At 43.8% G+C, this 21,577-nt stretch overlaps 1 long non-coding RNA gene across 4 annotated transcripts in view; it reads right to left on the reverse strand.

The window, feature by feature from the left end:
* Positions 1–21,577, reverse strand: part of LOC143815131 (uncharacterized) — a 610,659-nt gene that overhangs the window by 489,170 nt on the left and 99,912 nt on the right. The window contains exon 1 of one of the 4 annotated variants that reach the window (XR_013223682.1): positions 9,862–10,485. The exons of the other annotated variants lie outside the window; for them this stretch is intronic. This is a non-coding gene — a long non-coding RNA (uncharacterized LOC143815131). Of the gene's footprint in view, positions 1–9,861; positions 10,486–21,577 lie in introns of those variants that run through there. 4 annotated transcript variants of the gene reach the window in all.

The following is a 21,577-nucleotide window of genomic DNA, read 5'->3' on the forward strand; positions in this document are numbered from 1 at the left end:
AGAAGAATATGTAACCCAGACAACCAGGTTTGGTCCATTGACATCCAAGGAGATGCACCATAAATGACATTTATCAACCATCCATAAATGTATGATTACTGGGACCGATCATGAGAACAAGGGCCCAAAGTCCCCTACATGAATGGAGCAGTTATTTTGGACTCCTCTGTTCTGGGATTGATAGTGGACTCAGCAATCTAAACCCCAGTGACATTTGTCATCTATCCTGTAGATAAGTAATACATTTATGGGTCAACATCTGTAGCTGTATCACTTTGAACTGGGGTCAGGACCACCATTATCTCAAAAGCAAATACCATCACTCATTGGGTTTGAAAAACCAATGGCAAATATGTTCTAGCTTAGGGTTGGGAAAGATGTGGTCCAACTTGAGATTTACGTGATAACCCACAAGCAGCTGGAGCAGATCCTGAAATAAAAAAATAAATGATGTACCCCTTTCTCCATCTTGTGTACATGGGGACTGAACTGTCAGTCACCTGCAGCCAGCCGGTGGGGGCACTTGACTGGTTTGATCTCCGACTATGGCCCGGCGCTTCGGAGAACAATATACCTGGCTGCAATTGTACAGCCAAACTGTGATTCTTGCAGCCCATGGTTTGGGTGATGTGACACCTGTAAGATTTTCTTTTTAAATAGTATAAGATTTTGTCCTTTTAACTTTAGTGGTTCTCTATGTTACACACACCCCTTTATGCATATCCTTTCCCATCCCACGGTTGAACTTGAAAAGCATTTGTATTATTTAACAATATGCTACTATTTATTGGAAAACCTAATTTTATATTAAGGAATTCTTCTTTTATAGAGAGGGGCACTATGTAATGTCTAATTTCCTTCATAGTGATCATGCAGGGAAATTGAACACTGAAAACAAGGATTCCCTAATCATAGTTCCTGGAGGTCACAATTTGTTGACATTTCATGCTCTTCTAATTGGAGAATCTTCAAGCAAGCTGTAGAAGTGAATGCCGATTATCTCGAAATAGTGTCATCTGCCAAGTAGTGGCATATACAGTAGTAAGCAGCAGGTCAACAGTCAGTTCTTGAGGTTGGTGTTGGAAGTAGAAAAAATGTGCAAGCTTAGGTATCTGAACAAATTTGATTAGGGTCAATTTGTGATGGCTAGATGATAAGCCAGAGAATTTTCAAAATGTCAGGTCTTGTGCAGTGTTCCAGGTATGCAGTGGTTTAACTCTACCAAAAGAGGTTCAAGAAACAAGAACAAACACAAGAGCTCAAAAGCATAATATAAAAATTGTTGTGGAGTTGTAGAGATGGAGAGGTCAAGGCAGTGGTAAGGCAGTGGTATCTCAGCACTCATCCTGCAACACCCATTAGGGTTAATATCATTAGAAACCATTCAACTAGATATAATAAAAAAAAGTTTCCCACTGCCATGGCCCTGCATGGAGTCTGTTCCTCTAGGGTAGTCTTCAATTCTGAGGCCTGCATCCTAGTCTCAGCATCCTGGGCAACTCTAACATTTACAAGGCCCTGAGACTTCATGATATTGCGAGAGGCCTATTGACATAAAAAGCTGACTGCAGAAGTGAAGTCTACCCTGGTTTGGCTTTCATAGAGAACCAAATTGGATGCTGGACCACGGCAGCTTGAATCTTTTTGCTCAACTCTACAATCAACCTTTCTGTATATTTTTGAAGTGTAAGTGTAAATCAGAGTACTGGGAGGAAATAGAAGCAACTAAAGGGGCAACATATAAACTCCATGCAGATGAACACAGGACCTTCAGAACTGGACCATTTTGCAGTGGGTGAAAAGTGCCCTTTTCTGATGAACCAATTAATTATTGTGTATGATTTGGTGCATGTATATACAGTTGAGAAAATAAGTATTTGATACACTGGCGATTTAGCAAGTTTCCCATCTACAAAGAACGGAGAGGTCTGTAATTATTATCGCACATACACTTCTAACTGTGAGAGACAGAATCTTTAAAAAAAAAAAAAAACTGAAAATCACATTCTATGATTTTTACATAATTAATTTGCATTTTATTGCATGAAATAAGTATTTGATGCAATAGAAAAATAGAACTTAATATTTGGTATAGAAATCTTTGCTTGCAATTACAGAGGTCAAACATTTCCAGTAGTTCTTGACCAAGTTTGCACACACTGCAGAAGGGATTTTGGCCTACTCCGCCATAGAGATCTTCTACAGATTTTTCAGGTTGAGTTTCAGCTGCCTCCAAAGATTTTCTATTGGGTTCAGGTCTGGAGACTGGCTAGGCCACTCAGGGACCTTGAAATTCTTCTTACTGAGCCACTGCTTTCTTGCCCTGGCTGTGTGTTTCATGTCATTGTTATTGCTGGAAGACCAAACCACGACCAATCTTTAATGCTCTTACTGAGGGAAGGAGATTGTTGGCCAAAATCTCACAATATATGACCCCAACCATCCTCCCTTCAATACTGTAAAATCGTCCTGTCCTCTTTTCAGAAAAATACCCCCAAAGTATGATGTTTCCCCCGCCATGCTTCGTAGTTGGGACAGTGTTCTTGGGGTTGTACTCATCCTTCTTCTTCCAAACACGGCGAGTGGAGTTGATATCAAAAGATATATTTTAGTCTCATCTGATCTTCTCCCATGCCTCCTCTGGATCATCCAGATGGTCATTGGCAAACTTCAAATGGACCTGGACATGTGCTGGCATGAGCAGGGGGACCTTGTGTGCCCTGCAGGATTTTAATCCATGATGGCATAGTGTGCTACTAATGGTAATGTGGTAATGTATGAGACTGTGGTCCCAGCTCTCTTCGGGTCATTGACCTGGTCCACCCATGTAGTTCTAGGCTGATTCCTGACCTTTCTCAGAATCATCCTTACCCCATATGGATAGATCATACATGGAGCCCCAGACCAAGGACGATTGGCGAGCATCTTGTATTCCTTCCATTTTCTTATAATTGTACCAACAGTTGTTGCCTTCTCATCAAGATGCTTGCCTTTTGTCAGTTCTACAGTTTCTACAGTTCTAGAATTTTGCTCCAAATGTCCTTAGTCAGCTGTTTCATCTTGGCCATGGTGGAGAGGTTGGCGTGTGATTGATTGTGTGTGTGGACAGGTGTCTTCTATACAGGTAATGAGTTCAAACAGGTGCAATTAATACATGTAATGAGTGCAGAGTAGGAGGGCTTCTTAAAGACAAAAACTAACAGGTCTGTGAGAGCCAGAATTCTTGCTGGTTGGTAGGTGATCAAATACTTATTTAAAAATAAATAAAATAGAATGCAATTTAATTATTTAAAAATCATACAATGTGATTTTCTGGTTTTTATTTTTAGCTTGTGTCTCTCACAGTTGAAGTGTACCTTTGATAAAAATTACAGACCTCTCCATTCTTTCTAGATGGGAAAACGTGCAAAATCGCTAGTGTATCAAATACCGTACTTATTTTCCCCAGTGAATAGGAAGACAAGGTTGAGAGAGGTGATCCATGGACAGGGTTGCCAACTTGACTTTTTATTTTTTCTGGACATCCTATCAAAAAATAATTGACAGGCAATATTTTTTACGGACTCATTGGAAAACTGCGATAAGTCATTATGATTATAAATAATCCATGCCTACAGCCCATAATTCTGATCTTAAGAAATCAGCTGCATTCAGTGTAAGCTGTAAAGAGGATAATTACAGTCAAAATAATCTGGATAAGTTTCTTCAGCTTAAAAAAAGTCACAGACTCCTTAGAACATTTTTACTGACTGGGGAAAAAGACTGTCCTATAATTTCTGGCATCCCTGGCCAAGTACATGCCATTAATGCCTGTGGCGGAGACACTGCTTCACTTCAATAAAAGATATATCCATTGATATATTTTTACACAAAAACAGCAATTTAAATTTGAGATGAAAATGTAGAGAAATGATCACCTGGACTAAATTGATCCAAATTGTGTATTCTTGCTTCGTCTACCCAAGTTCATTGGGAGGCAGTGTTTTTCTTGGCCATCGTGACCGGTGTGCTCGCTCTCTCTTATTTTACACTATGTCTTATGTAGTTGGGATTAAATGTGATGTTAAGCAGATGTTGGCCATTATCTACGATACCCTCCTTTTTCCCCGGTATGATGTCATTTGTTGGCTTTAAGCTTAGGCACTAGCCTATTGGACGTGACACAAGAAAACATTTTAGACAGGATCTTGATTGTAGCTGGGTTGGAGATTACAGATGTGCAGTCCTTATATAAACTACATTATTTCTGTGGTCTCATGGGCCATTTACATTTGAGAAGAGCGATCAGAATTACATAATCTTAGTATTAGGCTGAATAAATATGTTGTTATAGTATCAGTTGGATTCAGTGTGGAAAACATAATATAGTGATGCACCAGCAAAGTGTTCGTATAATCATGGATCACCACTAGCCCGAAATGTATTCCTTTTGTTATATAGACGTTTGGCCATTATGTTTCCATAAAGAGATATATCACCTTAAAGCACCGAGACATGTTAGAAAATGTCATCTGTCCCCTGTAACATCACCAATTGTCAGTAGAAAGCGACCATGAGGTTTCTGACTACAGACTCTAAGATTGAAAGGTCTCTACGTCACAATATGAGGGTGCACGGTGCTCATAGGAGGGTCGCAGCTGTATCATTATAACGATTGGTGGGGATTATATGGCATAAAGCTCCTTATCATACAGTATCTTCTACTAAAATGATCAGCAGTCATTCACAGTAATGGTATCTTCTTAGACTTTTAGGATTTCTAAGACCTGTAATCATTTAACTACGACCATAGTGTAACAACATATGAAGAATATGTTGATGGTATATGGACTAAATGGAGAAAAGTATTGGGACACACCATTTTAGCATTGAAAACAGGTTTTTCCTTCAGTTCCATTGCCCCCAGTGCATAACGTCATGTCCCCCACCATGCCATCTGCCTTTACTAACATGTCAGAATGTCTGTTGGTAAACGAGCTCCGTTACCAGCATGGTCCTATAATGAGTCACTAAGTCCATTCATGACATTTTTTTCCTCCAACATATTCCACCATCACCTATGAGTGATATTATTGAGATATGGAAGGAACCACAGCAACTCACTCACAAAGTGGAGACCACGTAACGTGATACACAGAGGGATCACCAAGTGCGGAAGAACAGGCGAGAGGAGAGTCACCAAAGCTCTGTTGGCTCAATAACTGCAGAGACCAAACCTCCCCTGGCATTGCATCAGGCACTTCATGGTTGAGCAGCTGCATGCAAGTTTTACACTACCAAGCACAATGCCAAATGTCTGATGGAGTGGCATAAGGCCTCAACTACTGGACTCTGGAGCATTGGAAACATGTTCTGTGAAGTGATGGATGGCACTTCTCTCACTGGATGAATGAGTCTGTGGTCGGTGAATGCCACTAGAATGTTACCGGCCAGACCACATTGTGCCTGCTGTAAAGTTTGATGCAGGAGGGATAATTCCATGGGGTTGTTTTTCAGAGATTCGCCTAGGCCCTTTAGTTTCAGTGAAGGAAAATCTTAATGCTTCAGCATACCAATTATTTTAGACATTTGTAGCTCACAACTTCATGGAAACAGAGTGGGGTTTGGGGAAGGACTATTTCTGCTCCAGTGAGCAAAAAAAGACCAAAAAGGCATGTTTGTTCGAGTTTGGTGTGGAAGAAGACAACTGCGCACAGAGATCCTGTACCTCAACTTTATCCACCACTTTTTGGGTGAACTGGAATGGCTAGAATGGAGATTGAGAGTGCGTCCATCTTGTCCAACATCATGGGATGCCTAGACTGTTGAAAGTATTGTGGGTCAATGCAGCTCACTGTCGGACCGGCCCCTACGCCATCCGCCAGAATTGCCAATGGCCAGTCTGGTCCTGTAAACAACATAGAACTGGGTCCTCCACCCTGTGCCTGGCAGTGCCATTCTGGAGAGGAGTGAAGGTGTTGAAGTATTTCAAAAGTGCATGTGAATGGCTGCTCCACTACACCTCCCCTGCCTTGGAGAATACCCGGATGGCCGTGGTTTCTCCTAACAGAATCAACTATTTGTTATGAGTGGGGATGGGGCTGATCAGCTGACTACCCCCTTCATGGATGTTTTTCATCCCTTTAAAGTCATGACACAGTGGGCTGAATAATTGGAAATGCATATGCAGGATGGAAATGTACACCAATAGTCAAAATCCAAAGTCATGGCTATGATATGATTAAGGCTGCATACAGTATGGTATTTTAGTCATCACTTGAATGGTAAAACCAAATAGAATTCCTAGATCTGAAGATCGCTGTTTATGGTAAAAAGCAGCCATGTTTTTATCAATTTTTGAACACAAAATCTGATTTTCTCTGTAATGCTCCAAAAACTCTGTTTTTCACATATTTGTTCTATCTCTGTTTTCCACGGTTAGAACTTGCGCCCATTGTAGTCTATGGGGCTTTTCACATATTAGTACGTTTTTGTAGATGGAGTGTCAAAAACACGGCCACTTTTTATTCAAGTCATGTAACACATTTCTTCCAAATCAATGGGTTTGTGAAAAAAAAATGGACAACAAATGGATGCCACCAAAGTTTAATGTTCAGTGGGAAGGAATTTATTTACTTTTTTGCATTCAAGAAAACTAAATGCCACTATCATGGCAAAAAATAGAAACACGGACCAAAAATGGTTAAAATCTGGCTTCAAAACACCGGTGAAAAATGTATGCCATAAACCTTCCCCCCAAAAAATGGATATGTGAATGAGGACTTAGACTGTGGATCCTCCCATAGGAATAGTGGGGCTGGGGAGCACACAATTTACCATGCTAATTCCCTTGCAAGTCTTTTTTTTTTTTAAAAAAGCGGCCATTTTGATATCTACTCGTACACAGTAATTTTATGTTATTTGCAACATATTAAACCAAATAAGATGCTTCTTCATGAGTAACCAAGCCAGAACGAAAAAAACCAACCCATCCCCCAGCTCCTGACATACAGTTTAACCAAATCGCTATACTCTTAGAGGTATGCGCATTGTATCATTTAATAAGAAAACCCATACCGTGCTCGCCTGACAGCTTGACAAACTGCTGGAATGAGTCAGCCTGTATCACAGACATTTCTGGTTTCCTAGAAAGCACCGAGGTATGTAGAGGAAGCCTAGAACATCTGCAGTCAAGTCATCTATACCGAATGCAAGATCAAGGGGAAGAATAGCATGGCACCATCATTTATTTTATTTTTGCAACAAATTTTACCACTTTGTAAATATAAATCAGCGCTGCAAACCAAAGTATGATGTCAGCCATTGAACATAGTGGATTATTTAATAGTGTATTGGGTAGTTTGGGGTTTTACTACGTTGCAACCAATAGTCGCTAACTTCTCCCCGTAAGGATATGGCTGTAAGATGGAAATACTGCCGATTGCTGTGGGTTATGGCAGAAAATTTGACATCAAACCTAATATTCAATTGCTTTTTCAATTTATTGTTCCTAGAATAGAGCAATTTCTGCCTAGAGAAGCATCAGTCTACCTAGTTCTGGAGGACATTTTGGAAGATCTACCTTCATACTGTACACAGACATGATATTAGTAGCAATTTTAAGGAAAGTTCTTACTGATTATTATTTGCTATCTTTATATTACTTTTTTATTTGTAAAATGCCCTTAGGCACTTTTTTGCTATTCCACAATCTAAAAAAAGGCTAAGAAAACAGACTAAACCAAATAATTAATAAAAAACCCAGACTTATAAACTCTTAAGTCTGTTTAAGAAAAAGATTTAAATTGCCCTGCAGCATCCTTAAAAAAAAGCCAACTATTTTTATAGACATATTTGAATATACCCCAATTTAGTTTTTAAAGAAATATGTCGATGTTTATTAGAAAAAACGTTAGCGTAGTTTTTGATACCTTGACCTATAGATGATAAAAAAACTAAAATTAATACTTTAAAAATTCGAATAATGAATCCCGCTTCCAAAAAAAGAGTAAGGTTGTTAATGAATGTGCCTAGAGATCTGGCTGTTAGAGCCTTAGTTAGTAAAGTACCTTGCCGAAAGTGAAACTGTTGAGCTAACCACAAGCCTGCTTTAATCATCTGTAAAGCCTCTTATGTCACACTAAGGCGAGCTTTACTTGCACAATAAAAAAGGAGCTAGCAAAGATTTTCCTTGGGCCTCTGGTCTGCATTCATTTAAACCAGCATAATGCTCTACAACATCTAACAATAACCGGCTTCAGCCAGTGCAATCTCTTCCCCCCAAAAAAATGAAAAAGATTGAAAAAAACTACCTTTCAATTTAGAAACGCTTGTTCTGTCCCTACAGCAATGTCAGACGCATACAAGTCATTTTCACAAAATAACTTTTTCTTCTGTAATTTCGAAGAATCAAATTGTGTCAAAAGTTTCTGTGGTTTTTGAAAATAATTGAGAAAAAAAGCCTAATTAAAAATATAGATAAAGAAAAGAAAAAAAACATTCCTGGCAAAGTCACTTACACCATAAACGTACAAAAGAAAAATTAAGTGTGTCAAAACCGGTAAAAAATGGCAAAGAAGTTCCGTACGTCATGGTTCCATTTTTATTCTTTAAGCTTTTGTAAAGAATTTTTTTTTTAATTATAATAACACCCCTTAGGTTAAAACAATCAATTTATCTTGACCTTCGCTGCGAACTATAAATCAGCATTTTAATTCTATGATTTTTTTTTAATTCTAATTTTTATTACAAGAAGACACGGTGTGTAAAAAAATATTTACATAAATGATATCGTCCTAAAAGATAAAATGTTATAATAAGGCGTATACCATTAATTATTATTTTTGTCAAAAGTTAAGAGATTTTCCTAAAATTGATGCCAATTTCCACCTGCCTGAAAACATTCCCTCCACACTGACATGTGTAATATTAATTTGAATGTCATATTACTAATTAATTTTGTAAAACATTTTTTTTATCAATGCAAATATTTGTCATTTCTGGACGCAAACCGCTCCAGTTCCCCCAGATTTGTCAGGATACAGATTGTATTTCCGCTTCTGCGACAGCAAACATGAGCAATATGCTTCCTATTGATAACGTCTACCGGGTCAAAGTAAAGAAAGCCACAAAGCGGCCATTAAATATGTATTTGATCACAAGTTAGAACAAAGAAAACTATAAGTGGCAGGAGGAAAACTCCAGGGTTAAAAGAAGCAGTTTAGCAGTAAATTGAGTTTTTACTCTTTCCACAGAGCGCACATTCGAAAGCTGCAAACTCGTTTTATAAGGTGATTTCAGTTTCTATTAAAAAAAAAAAATGCTGCTTCGGGGATCTTTCTGGCAAGCAGATGGATCACACAGGCCCTGACCTCTCACACTGCCAAGAATTCTCACACAAAGCCCTTTTCATATTGACCGCAGCCTAAATTTCTTAGATAAGGCAGCAGAGAAGGCAGTGATAAAGTGTCTGCAACATCAGATTTCATTAAACTTGGATTTCTTTTTTTTTTCCCAGGGATGACTTGTACTGAGCATAGAATTTGAAAACTCCATCACTATTTTTTTTTTTTGCAAATCGAGACCGAAAAATATTTCAGATGTCGCGTAGCCCTGTGTTGTCAATGTCATTGTGAATTTCCATCGCACATTTCTTGCAGCCCCAAAGAGTTAAAAAAAGAAAGTCATCTCTTCTACGTTTGCATGCACATTTTTTTGTGAGGCTACGTCCCACTATGAGTTTTTCACGCTACGTTTTTTTTAAAAATGCAAGTAACCTAATTTGCAGAAAATCGTCAACATCAAAAGCTCATCGTGGGAATGTAGCCTAAACGTCTACTTCCGCAGCAATACCACAAGCTCTGGCAGAAAGGCTGCACTCACCATGTGATAGCAGAGGTCTCCTGGATGCATTTCTGCTCCCTGGTCCATTTCACGTTTTGTCTGCAGTCGTCTTGCATTGTGCAGCTTGCTGACTCCACATAGGCCTCGCTCCCTTGCTCTCTCGCTCTCTCAGTGCCGGCTAATTTTCCTGTCACTCAATCTCAGTCCCACTATCAAAATTAGGCAGATGTGCACGTTTCCTGGAGCTCCGCTCTGTATAACGTGATCATTTTTCAAAGCAGACCAAAAAAAAAAAATTAAAGGATGGCCCGAATTCCATTTTTTTTTTACTCCCCCCCCCCATGGACGAATGAGAAAGCAGATGCTGCTACGTCTATGGGTTAGGAAGTTTGCAGAAAGTGGAAAGGAAGAGAACTGGAAAAGCCGTGCAGACTCCTTGAAAACTTCCTCCTTCTTGCTAGGCAAGGCTAACCTCCTTCACAAAACTTTGGAATGTAAAGGGAGGACTCTCAGAGAGGCCCCAGCTAGACAAGCCTTTCTTAATCAATTAGCTTGCAGGCATTACTTGTGACCCGAGGTCACACAGCAGAAGTGTGTGTAGGGTGTTCCGTAAAGGAATACAAAATCAGCATTTTTCTGTGCATTTGATACATGACCCCCCCACCCCACACTCCCCTCCTCGTAGAGATGCTTGAGCAGAGCAGGTATCATGTCTCAGATTTGCTAGCAGCCATAAGAACTGTACAGCTATAGAGTATCCAGCCCCCTTACCTGCTGTGCTGGTGATAATGTCTCATCTAAAGCAGCAATGTAAAATGCGGAATAAAAAAAAACATATCGGAGACGTTATTCTACAAGAAATCAGGAGCAACAGCCATGAGAATTTTTTTTTTTAAATAGTCAATTCACCAGGTGGTTGGAACATTGACTGTAAAAAAATTGCTGCTTTATGGTATAAAATCAATAATTTAGGTTACGATTGGCAATCACTTCACCATTCCTAAAGTGATCAACGTTCCAAGCTATTAATGAAGAAACTAAAAAGGTAAATTCACACATCTGACTTCTGATTAATAAATCCTATTCACATAAAGCTGTCGAATGCTTTGTCAACTTTGACAAGCATTTACTTTTAACACATCGCATATATGGAAGAAGAACAGCTGCAGGCGGCAAAACACCTAAGAAGATGGAATCACACATGCAGTTTTTGTGGGAGTTTATGACACAGTTTTTCAAACTTAGCACAGCATGGTACACCTTTGATTTGCTAAAAAAATTAAAAACCGTCACAAAAACTGCAAGTGCGATTCCGTGCTCTATGTTTTGCAGCTGATCTAAGACTAACAGCCTCAATAGTCTGAACCTCCAACTTCTGCCTCAAAGACTTCTCTCGTGCTCCTCTAGTTTTGTGACATGCACTGGTCATGAAGGTGAAAACAGGCTCAGGGGTGAAGGGGTTAAAGAAGCTGCACGTCAACTCTTTCTACATTTTTTCACTATTGAGAGCATCAGAAAGTGCAAAAACGCTATGTGTGAACACCAATAAAGCGTTCCTTGGTTCAGCACCACCCTACATCTCCTCCCTCAGCTCAGTCTACCGCCGTATCCTACCCATTCCCTCCGCTTTGATAATGACTTAAAACTAAAATCCTCAATAATCCGAGCATTCCATTCCCGTCTCCAAGACTTCTCACGTGCTGCACCAATTCTTTGGAATGCACTACCTGGGAAAATTCTACTAATTCCCAATACCTACACTTTTAAGCATGGCCTAAAAAAATTTCTTTAGATTGGCCTGTCACCCCACCACATTTAGGTAACTATCCCAGTTTTGCCTACACCAAATTTTCTTCAAAATCAGGACCCTCGTGTCATCTGTTCACACCCCCTCCATGCACTTAATAGCTAGCCCTCTGTGTCTGTACTGTACATATACTGGCTGGTGACCTGTTCATGCAGCTTTATGTGATTACTTAGCCTATTTATTATATTAATGGCTGAACCATACAATACAAGGACTTCTTACCATTTACCTTTTGTGTCTCATAGATTGTAGCTTGTGATCAGGGCCTTCACTCATTTTGATATATGAGATATCTTTATTCTGTAATGTCTTTATTGTCTGTACAATTCCCCACTAAAATTGTAAAGTACTGAGGAATATGTTGGCGCTATAAAAATTATTATTATTATTATAATAGCCAAAGGGGGTGAAAGATGTTTTTCCCGCTTTTTAATTTTGCCTTATAAACAATTCATTATACAGAAAAGAATGTTTCCAAACATTTTTTCATGTAAAATTCATTTTATATTCGGTTTTCTATACCATGGGAGGCAAAACCATATGCTTAGACAACACCTTTAAGGGGGCCCAAAAGCTTCCCAAACAGCTCAAATTAGGAGCAGACACGAGGAAAAGTGGCATCAATTGATCTAGAGTACAAATAGTATAATTGTGCCGCATGGATGCATGGCTCAAGGTTTAGACCAGTATTTTTAGCTGAAGCATCAGTTTCAGATCAGGAACAGGTGGATGAGTGACAGGTGTAAGCCTGGTGCTCTGAGAGCCCTGCCAAATTCAGGCAACACACATGAAGGAGACCCAACTAGGAGTCCAAACATTTCCAACAATTAAGGGCAGACACCAGGAAAAGTTGCATAAATTGACCCATAGTAGATATTTGATAATGGCAGAGCAGCTGTCAGCCATGGGCCTTGCATGAGGTATCAGGGTCCGGGCCCGCATTTAGAGCTTTGATTTGAAGTTTCAATTAAGACAAGGTGGGTGAGGGACCAGTGTTAGCCTGCTTTGCTGGGAGCCCTTATACTCATGCAACATCTCTAATTGATTTTTTGCTCAGCGCCACTCAGGTGGCACAAATATCAGTTTCGAAGACCATTAATGTTACATTTTTCTAAGGATAGTAACACTAACACATGTAGTTGACTGAAAGTAAGTGTAGGCCTGCCAATCTGGGAGCCCTACTGCTATAGGGAACATACATGAAGGAGACGCAACTTTGAGTGAAAAGTTCAAAAAATTATTGCCACACACCACTAAAGTGGTATCAATTTCTCTAGAGTACAAATAGTATAATAGGCCTCTGACACCCCTTACTCTACAGGGAACCCACCAGATGGAGATCCAACTTGGAGTCTTAACATTTTCCAAAAATTATTGTCACATACCACTAAACTGGCATCAATTCCCCCCGAGTAGAAATAGCAATATTGTGCTCTGAAAGACCTTCCACTACAGGCAACCCACCAGATGGAGACCCAACGTTGAGTTTCCACATTTCAGAAAATTGTTTGCATCATCATCAGCAGTAGAAACAGCAGGCAAAGAAGCCACAACAAAGGTGTCTCAGACAGCAATAACGCAAGATCAATGCATCACACTAAAAGCAACACTATCACCTAGCCTGCCCAGTCTGCGACTGGGGTGCAAAAGTCATTGGAGATCCATGACTTTGTTCAACTTGAAAGTTAGGCGGTCTACACTTTCAGGGGATAGCTGGATCAGTGCTGTCACCAACAGTGCTGAAGACACATTCTGACAGAACGCTGGCTGCCGGGCATGACAAAATCTCTAAGTCATGACAGGCGAGCTCAGGCCATGTTTACATTTTTGAAGATCAAAATGCAAAAGGGTCCAGATTCCCCCTGATGACATTGATATTGAGCTCTAGATACTCCTGCACCATCCTATCCAGTCGTTCACAACATGTCTGACTTGTGCTCTGTTCTGCTGGGGCACGGACTGGTCAAAAAAATGTGTGAAATGACTCACATAAATTGCTTATGTCACTTTAGCAGCAACAGCAGTAATGTATGTGGAGCGCCCCCACACCGCCGCAGGGCCGAGGGGTACCCGGAGCCGGGCCTCTAGGTCTCAGTCCTGGGGTTGTCACGGTGGCTAGACCCGGTCCGTGGCCCTGTCTGTCAGTGGGGGACGTCCGGTGCAATAAGTGATGTTGTAGCGGTGCAGTTGTGGGGTGCAGGTCGCGGTAAATAACGAGGACACCAGGTTGCAGTCTCTTTACCTCTTTACTGAAGCTCTCTGGGTCCTCAGTCCGGAATACGGCTCACCAGGCTGCGCAAGTCCGGCCGGTCCAATGGCACTTCCAGAGCTCTCCTTGCAGGTGGAAATCGGTGCCTTCCTTCTAGCGCTATGTGTTGCAGTCCTTCCCTGCTGTGCTTACGGAAAGTACCCCACAACTGTTGTGTCTGTTTCTCGTGTTCCCTCACAACAACTTAATTCGCAATGATCTTTCTCGTCCCTCCAGATACTATGGTAGGAACGCACCCGTATGACGGGGAGGCTCGGAGATCTTCCGGGACTCTATCTGCGCCCCTCTCCTGTTGGTACCCCCCTTTGCCTTCCTGGGTGATGCGTGAGACAGTCCGCCTCAAGCTAACTGCCCTGCCGTAGGTCTGAGGTATGGCTTGAAACTCTTTACCTCCTCGGCGTTCCGGCCACCGGTAGTGCGCCTCAGTAAGGTGCTGCCTCTTTCAGCACAACCCTCACTGGTATCTCCTTTCGCTTGATTTCGTTTCTCACTCAGCACAATCTATCTCGCTTCTTAGTCTTTCCTTGGGCACCGCTGCTGAGCAGGCACGGTCCCTTTACATTCTTTCCATGCCAAGCCTCTGCCAGGATCCCACCCCTGGCAGAGACCCTACAGTCTCTCCCTTCACAACACCCTCTGCCACCAGGTGTTGCTCCGTTCAATCCCGTCAGCATTCTCTCTAACTTCCTGCCTGACCCCCAGTTTACCCACTATGGTGGGGAGTGGCCTAATGAATAGCACCCTTAGCTCCCCCCGGAGGCCCAGCTGTGAAATGTCTTGGTGACTGTGATACCTGCTCAGAGAACTCCTTCCGTGCCATCGAACGCAGCATGGCCCCCCTTAGTGGCTGAACCATGCTACTGCAACGACCAGGACTCTGGGGCGCTGCACTCCCCCCTGGTTAAACACAGTACTCCGGGACTGGGAAGAAAAACAACAATACAGGTTAGCAAAAAGACATACAATTTTGTTGAGTGCAAATAACAATAAGTATACTTAAGTAGGCTTCCCTTTATGGGAGGTGAGGACACTTGTAACGTTACAAACATAATTAACCTTATAATTTACAGAGTATAAATAACTTCTGTTACCCAACCGGGTATTCTATTTAGTGCAATTTTTGAAATAATAACTTAACATTGCCTTTAAGAAACTCACACTCTTAGTCTATCAAAGGCCTTCCTATAATCACATTATAAGGCATTTCAACTTTACATTCTCCTTCTTGTGAACCTGCAGGACCGCCTGTCCCTACGGCACCAGACCTACTGCCTCTCCTTTCTTCTACAGGACCGCCCTGTTCAGCCAGGGCCTACTGCCTTTCGCTACTATACACAGTATAGACATAACATTCCTTTCGGTTGAAGAACTCTGAGCCAGCTCTACTCGGCCCCTTTAAGGACTCACTCTCTAACCCCTACGGGTTCACTCTCTGTCCTTAGTAACAAAGTAACTTTTCAATGGGGACGCAGGGTTTACCTTCTATCCTCACCCTCATTATTACTTCTCTTACTTTCAGCTATGCAGATCTCTACTTCTACCCCTACGGGCTCTCTGCACCTTTCAAAACATTATTCAGGTTTCACATTTCAAACAAATTGAACACATTTAACTTTTCATGGAAAACAGTTACATTCTTTTCTAGCATCATTATAGCTTTACTGTTCTGCAACAGTATCTCTCTCAAGTTCAATTCTTCACATCCCCTTTAAGAGGGGACCAAGTCTCTCTGAGATAGCTCGTTCTCTCAGCCTACCAGCCCACGCAAAGGTTCCAGTATGGTATCTTCGCAAAGTGTCTTTAACTAGAACCGGTAGAAAAGGTATCTTCACAAAGTGTCTCTGGCTCAAACCAATAGGGCAAATATCTTCGCAAAGTGTCTTTGGCTAAAACCAGTAGGAAGCACCTTTAAGAAGGTGCAAACTATTTACAAAGGAAGTTCGAATCATGCACAGTCCATGATTTCTGCAGTTCTTTAAACTTGTGCAAAATTTTAGGAAAACTCAGAACAAACACAGGGATCCCGGGTCAACAAAGGGATCCATTAACCCTGGACGGGTTTTAACAACAAACAGGAACAGTTAAAGGAAAACTATTTACATCTTCACAAAGCGAAATCTTACTCTTCTTTCAGAAGTTTCCATGAGGCGCCACCTGGCGGGCGGATCCCTGCTGTTCAGGGTTCAGGTCCACTCCTACTGCCAGGTACACCCCATGTGTTCGGGTCTGTTGTATGACCAGATCGTGCGCAGCAATGAAGGTCTGGGTTCCCACTGCTCTCTGCGCTGGCTCCTCAGGAGTCTCAACCACCCGAAGAGGCACTCCCTTGGCCACTGCTGTGGTGGCGGTGATCAACCTGCGGGCTCCAGGTTCCGCAGCCAGGCAGGTGGAGGCGACCGGAGTGGCTTCAGATCGATCACACGGTGACACCTTGGCTACAGGGGCTGGCCTCTCCTGCTTGTGCACATTCAGAGCAAACCACCCCTTTTCTCCAAAGTGCCGGGTGTAGGTAACGCTGTCCCCCGGGTAGAGGTCCCGATCCGGGTGACCTTCTCTGAGGTGCGACTCCACATCCCGGCGATTGACAAAGACCTCCGCATACAGCCCCGGTTCCTTGATAAAGCCCCAGCCTCCTCGGAGCTTGAAGATGGTGACAATGCCCTGCCTGCGCGGGGCCTGATGGGTGGTGGGGTCCTTGCGGGCCCGATCCTTAACCGCCAAATCTTTTTGATGGTAGGCCTCCCGTTTGGCCTGATGTATTCTCTCTTCCTCTTGCCACCGCTGTTCTAGCTGGGTCTGATATTCTTCCCAGCTTAGGGCCTGTACCATTTCTCCCTTCTGGGTCTCCACCCCGGGGAACCCCATGAGATTGGATCCAGGGTTCACCCAGCGGCACACCGTGCGCTCCGCACTGACCTCACACGGCAAGGGAGTAGGGGTGATAGGGGCTCGCATACGGTGTTCCATGCCCGTGGCTTCCTCCCATGGTAACAGGCGCTGAAGTCTATGGGTCCCCGGGAGAGGCGGTGCTGCTACGGGACCCACTAACACACCCTCGGCTGGTGGGGCAGGACCGGGGGACTCACCCACCGGTACGAATCCACTTTCCGCAACAGGTCCCGCTGGTTCCTCCGATGTCCGGGAACCCGCTGCCGGCACCGCCTGATGCGGGGCCTGGATTCTCACATTCAGTTGGAGGAGCCGGGTATATAACTCCTCCATCTCGGCTCTCAGGAATTTGGTGTTATCCACAGAGGACAGGCTGCTGGGCTCGTCCGGGTAGTCAGGGGAGACTTCCACTTCAACCCCGCTGTCGGGTTCGGAGCTGCTGGCCATAGCGTCCTCCACGTGGGTCGCTTCCTGGTCTTTTTCCCGCTCTCTCCTGCGTGAGCAGTTTCGTTTTCTCTGCCTCCGCCCCCCATTAAGGATCAGGAGGCGGATCTCTGCTGCTGACGGACACGTCCTCACTGCACAGAAATATTTAGACTGGGCGGCCATTATTCTTCGCGCTCTCCAGCTCGTCTACGCCCACTCCACGCCCTTCTTCTCTTCCTGCGCTCTCCTCAGCGCTGCAATGGCGGCGGATTTTGGCGGCAACTGGCACAGCACACAGTCTTGCAATAAAGTTCAGTCCACACACAATAAATCACAGTCTCTAGGCACACATGACCTGATTCTTCAGGCTTAAGTAGATCCTGTTCGTGACGCCAAATTGGAGCGCCCCCACACCGCCGCAGGGCCGAGGGGTACCCGGAGCCGGGCCTCTAGGTCTCAGTCCTGGGGTTGTCACGGTGGCTAGACCCGGTCCGTGGCCCTGTCTGTCAGTGGGGGACGTCCGGTGCAATAAGTGATGTTGTAGCGGTGCAGTTGTGGGGTGCAGGTCGCGGTAAATAACGAGGACACCAGGTTGCAGTCTCTTTACCTCTTTACTGAAGCTCTCTGGGTCCTCAGTCCGGAATACGGCTCACCAGGCTGCGCAAGTCCGGCCGGTCCAATGGCACTTCCAGAGCTCTCCTTGCAGGTGGAAATCGGTGCCTTCCTTCTAGCGCTATGTGTTGCAGTCCTTCCCTGCTGTGCTTACGGAAAGTACCCCACAACTGTTGTGTCTGTTTCTCGTGTTCCCTCACAACAACTTAATTCGCAATGATCTTTCTCGTCCCTCCAGATACTATGGTAGGAACGCACCCGTATGACGGGGAGGCTCGGAGATCTTCCGGGACTCTATCTGCGCCCCTCTCCTGTTGGTACCCCCCTTTGCCTTCCTGGGTGATGCGTGAGACAGTCCGCCTCAAGCTAACTGCCCTGCCGTAGGTCTGAGGTATGGCTTGAAACTCTTTACCTCCTCGGCGTTCCGGCCACCGGTAGTGCGCCTCAGTAAGGTGCTGCCTCTTTCAGCACAACCCTCACTGGTATCTCCTTTCGCTTGATTTCGTTTCTCACTCAGCACAATCTATCTCGCTTCTTAGTCCTTCCTTGGGCACCGCCGCTATGCTGAGCAGGCACGGTCCCTTTACGTTCTTTCCATGCCAAGCCTCTGCCAGGATCCCACCCCTGGCAGAGACCCTACAGTCTCTCCCTTCACAACACCCTCTGCCACCAGGTGTTGCTCCGTTCAATCCCGTCAGCATTCTCTCTAACTTCCTGCCTGACCCCCAGTTTACCCACTATGGTGGGGAGTGGCCTAATGAATAGCACCCTTAGCTCCCCCCGGAGGCCCAGCTGTGAAATGTCTTGGTGACTGTGATACCTGCTCAGAGAACTCCTTCCGTGCCATCGAACGCAGCATGGCCCCCCTTAGTGGCTGAACCATGCTACTGCAACGACCAGGACTCTGGGGCGCTGCATATGTTTTTGCGTTGATAACTCAATGTTGGAAATCTATAACTGTGATGCACACTGTGTGCCTCACTGTTGTCTTCGGGAAAACCACTTTTGAGATTGTCTACAAGCGTGTGTCGATACCCCAGCATGCGCGTGTCCCTTTCTAGGGGGGAAGCATCTGGCAAAATTTACTCTTGTGCCGTGGATCTAACAGAGTGGCAACTCAGTAATTAGCACTATTTCTAATTCCAACAATACAGGCATCATGTCACAGATAGTGCAGCAAGAAGGCGCTCATGTATCAGCACTTACATGAGGTCCAAGTCCATGGTATTTTGGTGGTGTGGTAACACTCAAGCTTGCTTCCTCTGTCCAAGCCAATCAAGGACAACAGAGAGGGGATTATTATCCTCTTCATCTCCTGACTGTTCGTGCCCATCACCAGGTTTGCACCGTTATCGCACACGACCTTCCCTAGCTCCAGGATCAGTGGAGACAGCCATTGCTCAAATATGGCCTGGATAGCTGTCCACAATTCTTGAGCTGTGTGACTGCGATCTCCAAAGCATATTGATTTAAACATGCCTGATTGCGGTGACCTCTGGCTCTGCAATACGTAGGTGGGGGGATTCTCTCTACACTGCTAGAATGCGTGTCTTAATAAGGGAGAGGTTGAGGGCTCAGGTGGAGGCTCTAGAGGAGGTGGGGGAGGCAGAAGCAGTGGAGGAAGTGTTAGATTCAGAGGTTTGTCCCACAAGCTTTGAGGATTCCAAGACTTGTGGAGCAGCTCCTTGTGAGAACACTTGCCACGGTGATGCAAGAGGAAAAAGCAGCAGATTCGGTTGATGGCATTGCCGCTGGTTGGCAAGGCTCGCTAGTCCGCATTTTTGCACAATGAGATTCCCAGACTAAAGCATGCTGATCGCACATGTGCTGGTTCATGCATATAGCAATCAAATTATTGCAATTTTTGCTTCTACTGATTCGGTATTTGCGAAGTTGTCAGATCAACTCCTCTTTTGCAGTCTCAAAAAATGCCCAGGTAAGGCAACCCTTGCTGCCCCATGTGAACTGCAGACTCGCAACTGCCGCTGGCCACAGCCACAGTTGTGGCTGAGGAAGTAGTGCTTGTTGTGGTTACATCACTTTGTGCCTGTGTGAGAAGATGCAAAGTAACTTTCTCATCTTCCTAATCCTCCACCTCCTCTGCTGAGCCAATCAGCTGCATGCCTTTTGTTTCACACCAAGTGGGATCTACAACCTCATTGTCATCCTCTCTATTCTCCCACTCCTCGCCCTGAGAGTCACCCTCATCCTCTTCCTTCCCTGACCGCACAGTATAGTCTGCATGCACCTCAGGTATCCAAGTCTCATCAGGATCACCTTCACCCCTGAGGGTCAACGTCTGGTGATGAGAGTCTGTATTCTGCTAGAACCATACTTCGTTCTACCCCGGATCCAACAAGAAAAAAATTTGTCCATCGGTGCTGATGCTTTCCTCCTATGGATTCTGTGAATCTTTGGGGCTGACCTCTGTTGCCCATGGAATAGAATGTTTGAACAAATTTGCAGACTCGTCTATCTGTGTTTCACCAAGGTCAGTTGACCTGTTGGAGAGATATGAAGGGGGTTGAAACAAGGGTGATTGGGGTGCCACCTGTGAGGATTGTACTCTGTTTGATGTTACGGTGGAAGAAAAGGAGGACAGACCTCTTGATGCTTGCACAACAATATTAACCCCAACTATTTTGATTTGGATATTGGATCTGATGCCTGCAGAACAATATTTGCCCAAACGATTTTGATTAGGAAATGTGGACTCCTGCCTGACCCCAATATTAGCCCAAATGAATTTGATTAGGAAATGGGGCCTGGTGCCTGCACCCTAATATTAGCACTAATGATTTTAATTAGGAAATGTTGCCTGAAGCCTGCACCCTAATATTTGCCCAAACGATTTTGATTAGGAAATGGGGCCTCCTGAGTCCGAATGCAACACAGCATTAGCCCAAACTATTTGGACAAGGAAATGTGGACTCCTGCCTGCACAACACTATTAGCACAAACTAGTTAGAAACTAACTATGTAAAATCGACCTACCAGCATCTATCTAACTATACGACAACTTGTTACACTGACAAAATGGGGCAACAAAAGAACATGTCTGCTTTTTCTATGGAGAGGGACATGTGACTTCGGCAGCCAATGACAGAAGCCATTGTGTATGGACGTTGTGAATGGTTTCTGCACCCCTATTGGCTTCCAGAATGTACACACATTAAGTTAATTAAAAATAATTACACTCCCCAGCTCCTCTAACGCATACACACTCCCTCTCCTCATAAAACATGTCCCCTCACTTATCATACAGTACCATTATCCTAGCTAGTCCTAACCAAAGCATAAGTGGAAACCCGATCATGTACCGAATTGTGACCAAATTTTGCTGACTTTGAGGAAAATGCTCGGAAATTTGAACACAACTTCGAATGTGCTACGTTTGTGCCAAATTCTAGATTGGCAAGCGGTTTTTTGAGAAAGGAAGGAAGGAAAGAAGGAAGGAAGGGGCGAGCAAGCTGTGATGGTAGCCACTACTCACAGACAGACCATGAGGCAGAGAAGTCAGACACTCAGTACCAAGAGAGCATGTAGAAAACCAAAGGGAAATACAAAATCATCAGTCAGGTAATGGTCCAGGGTCAAAATACCAGGAGATAGCAGATCAAAGCAACAGGATAAGATGAAGGGATAGTCAGAAAATGGTCCAAATAATCAGGCAGCGGAAGATCAAAACTCAGCACAACAGAATCAGGTAAACACTAGAGTTGTGCGAATTTGTTCAGATTTGGTTCCGAATA

The sequence above is a fragment of the Ranitomeya variabilis genome, chromosome 3 (genome assembly GCF_051348905.1).
Source record: "Ranitomeya variabilis isolate aRanVar5 chromosome 3, aRanVar5.hap1, whole genome shotgun sequence".
NCBI classification, from domain to species: Eukaryota; Metazoa; Chordata; class Amphibia; order Anura; family Dendrobatidae; genus Ranitomeya; species Ranitomeya variabilis.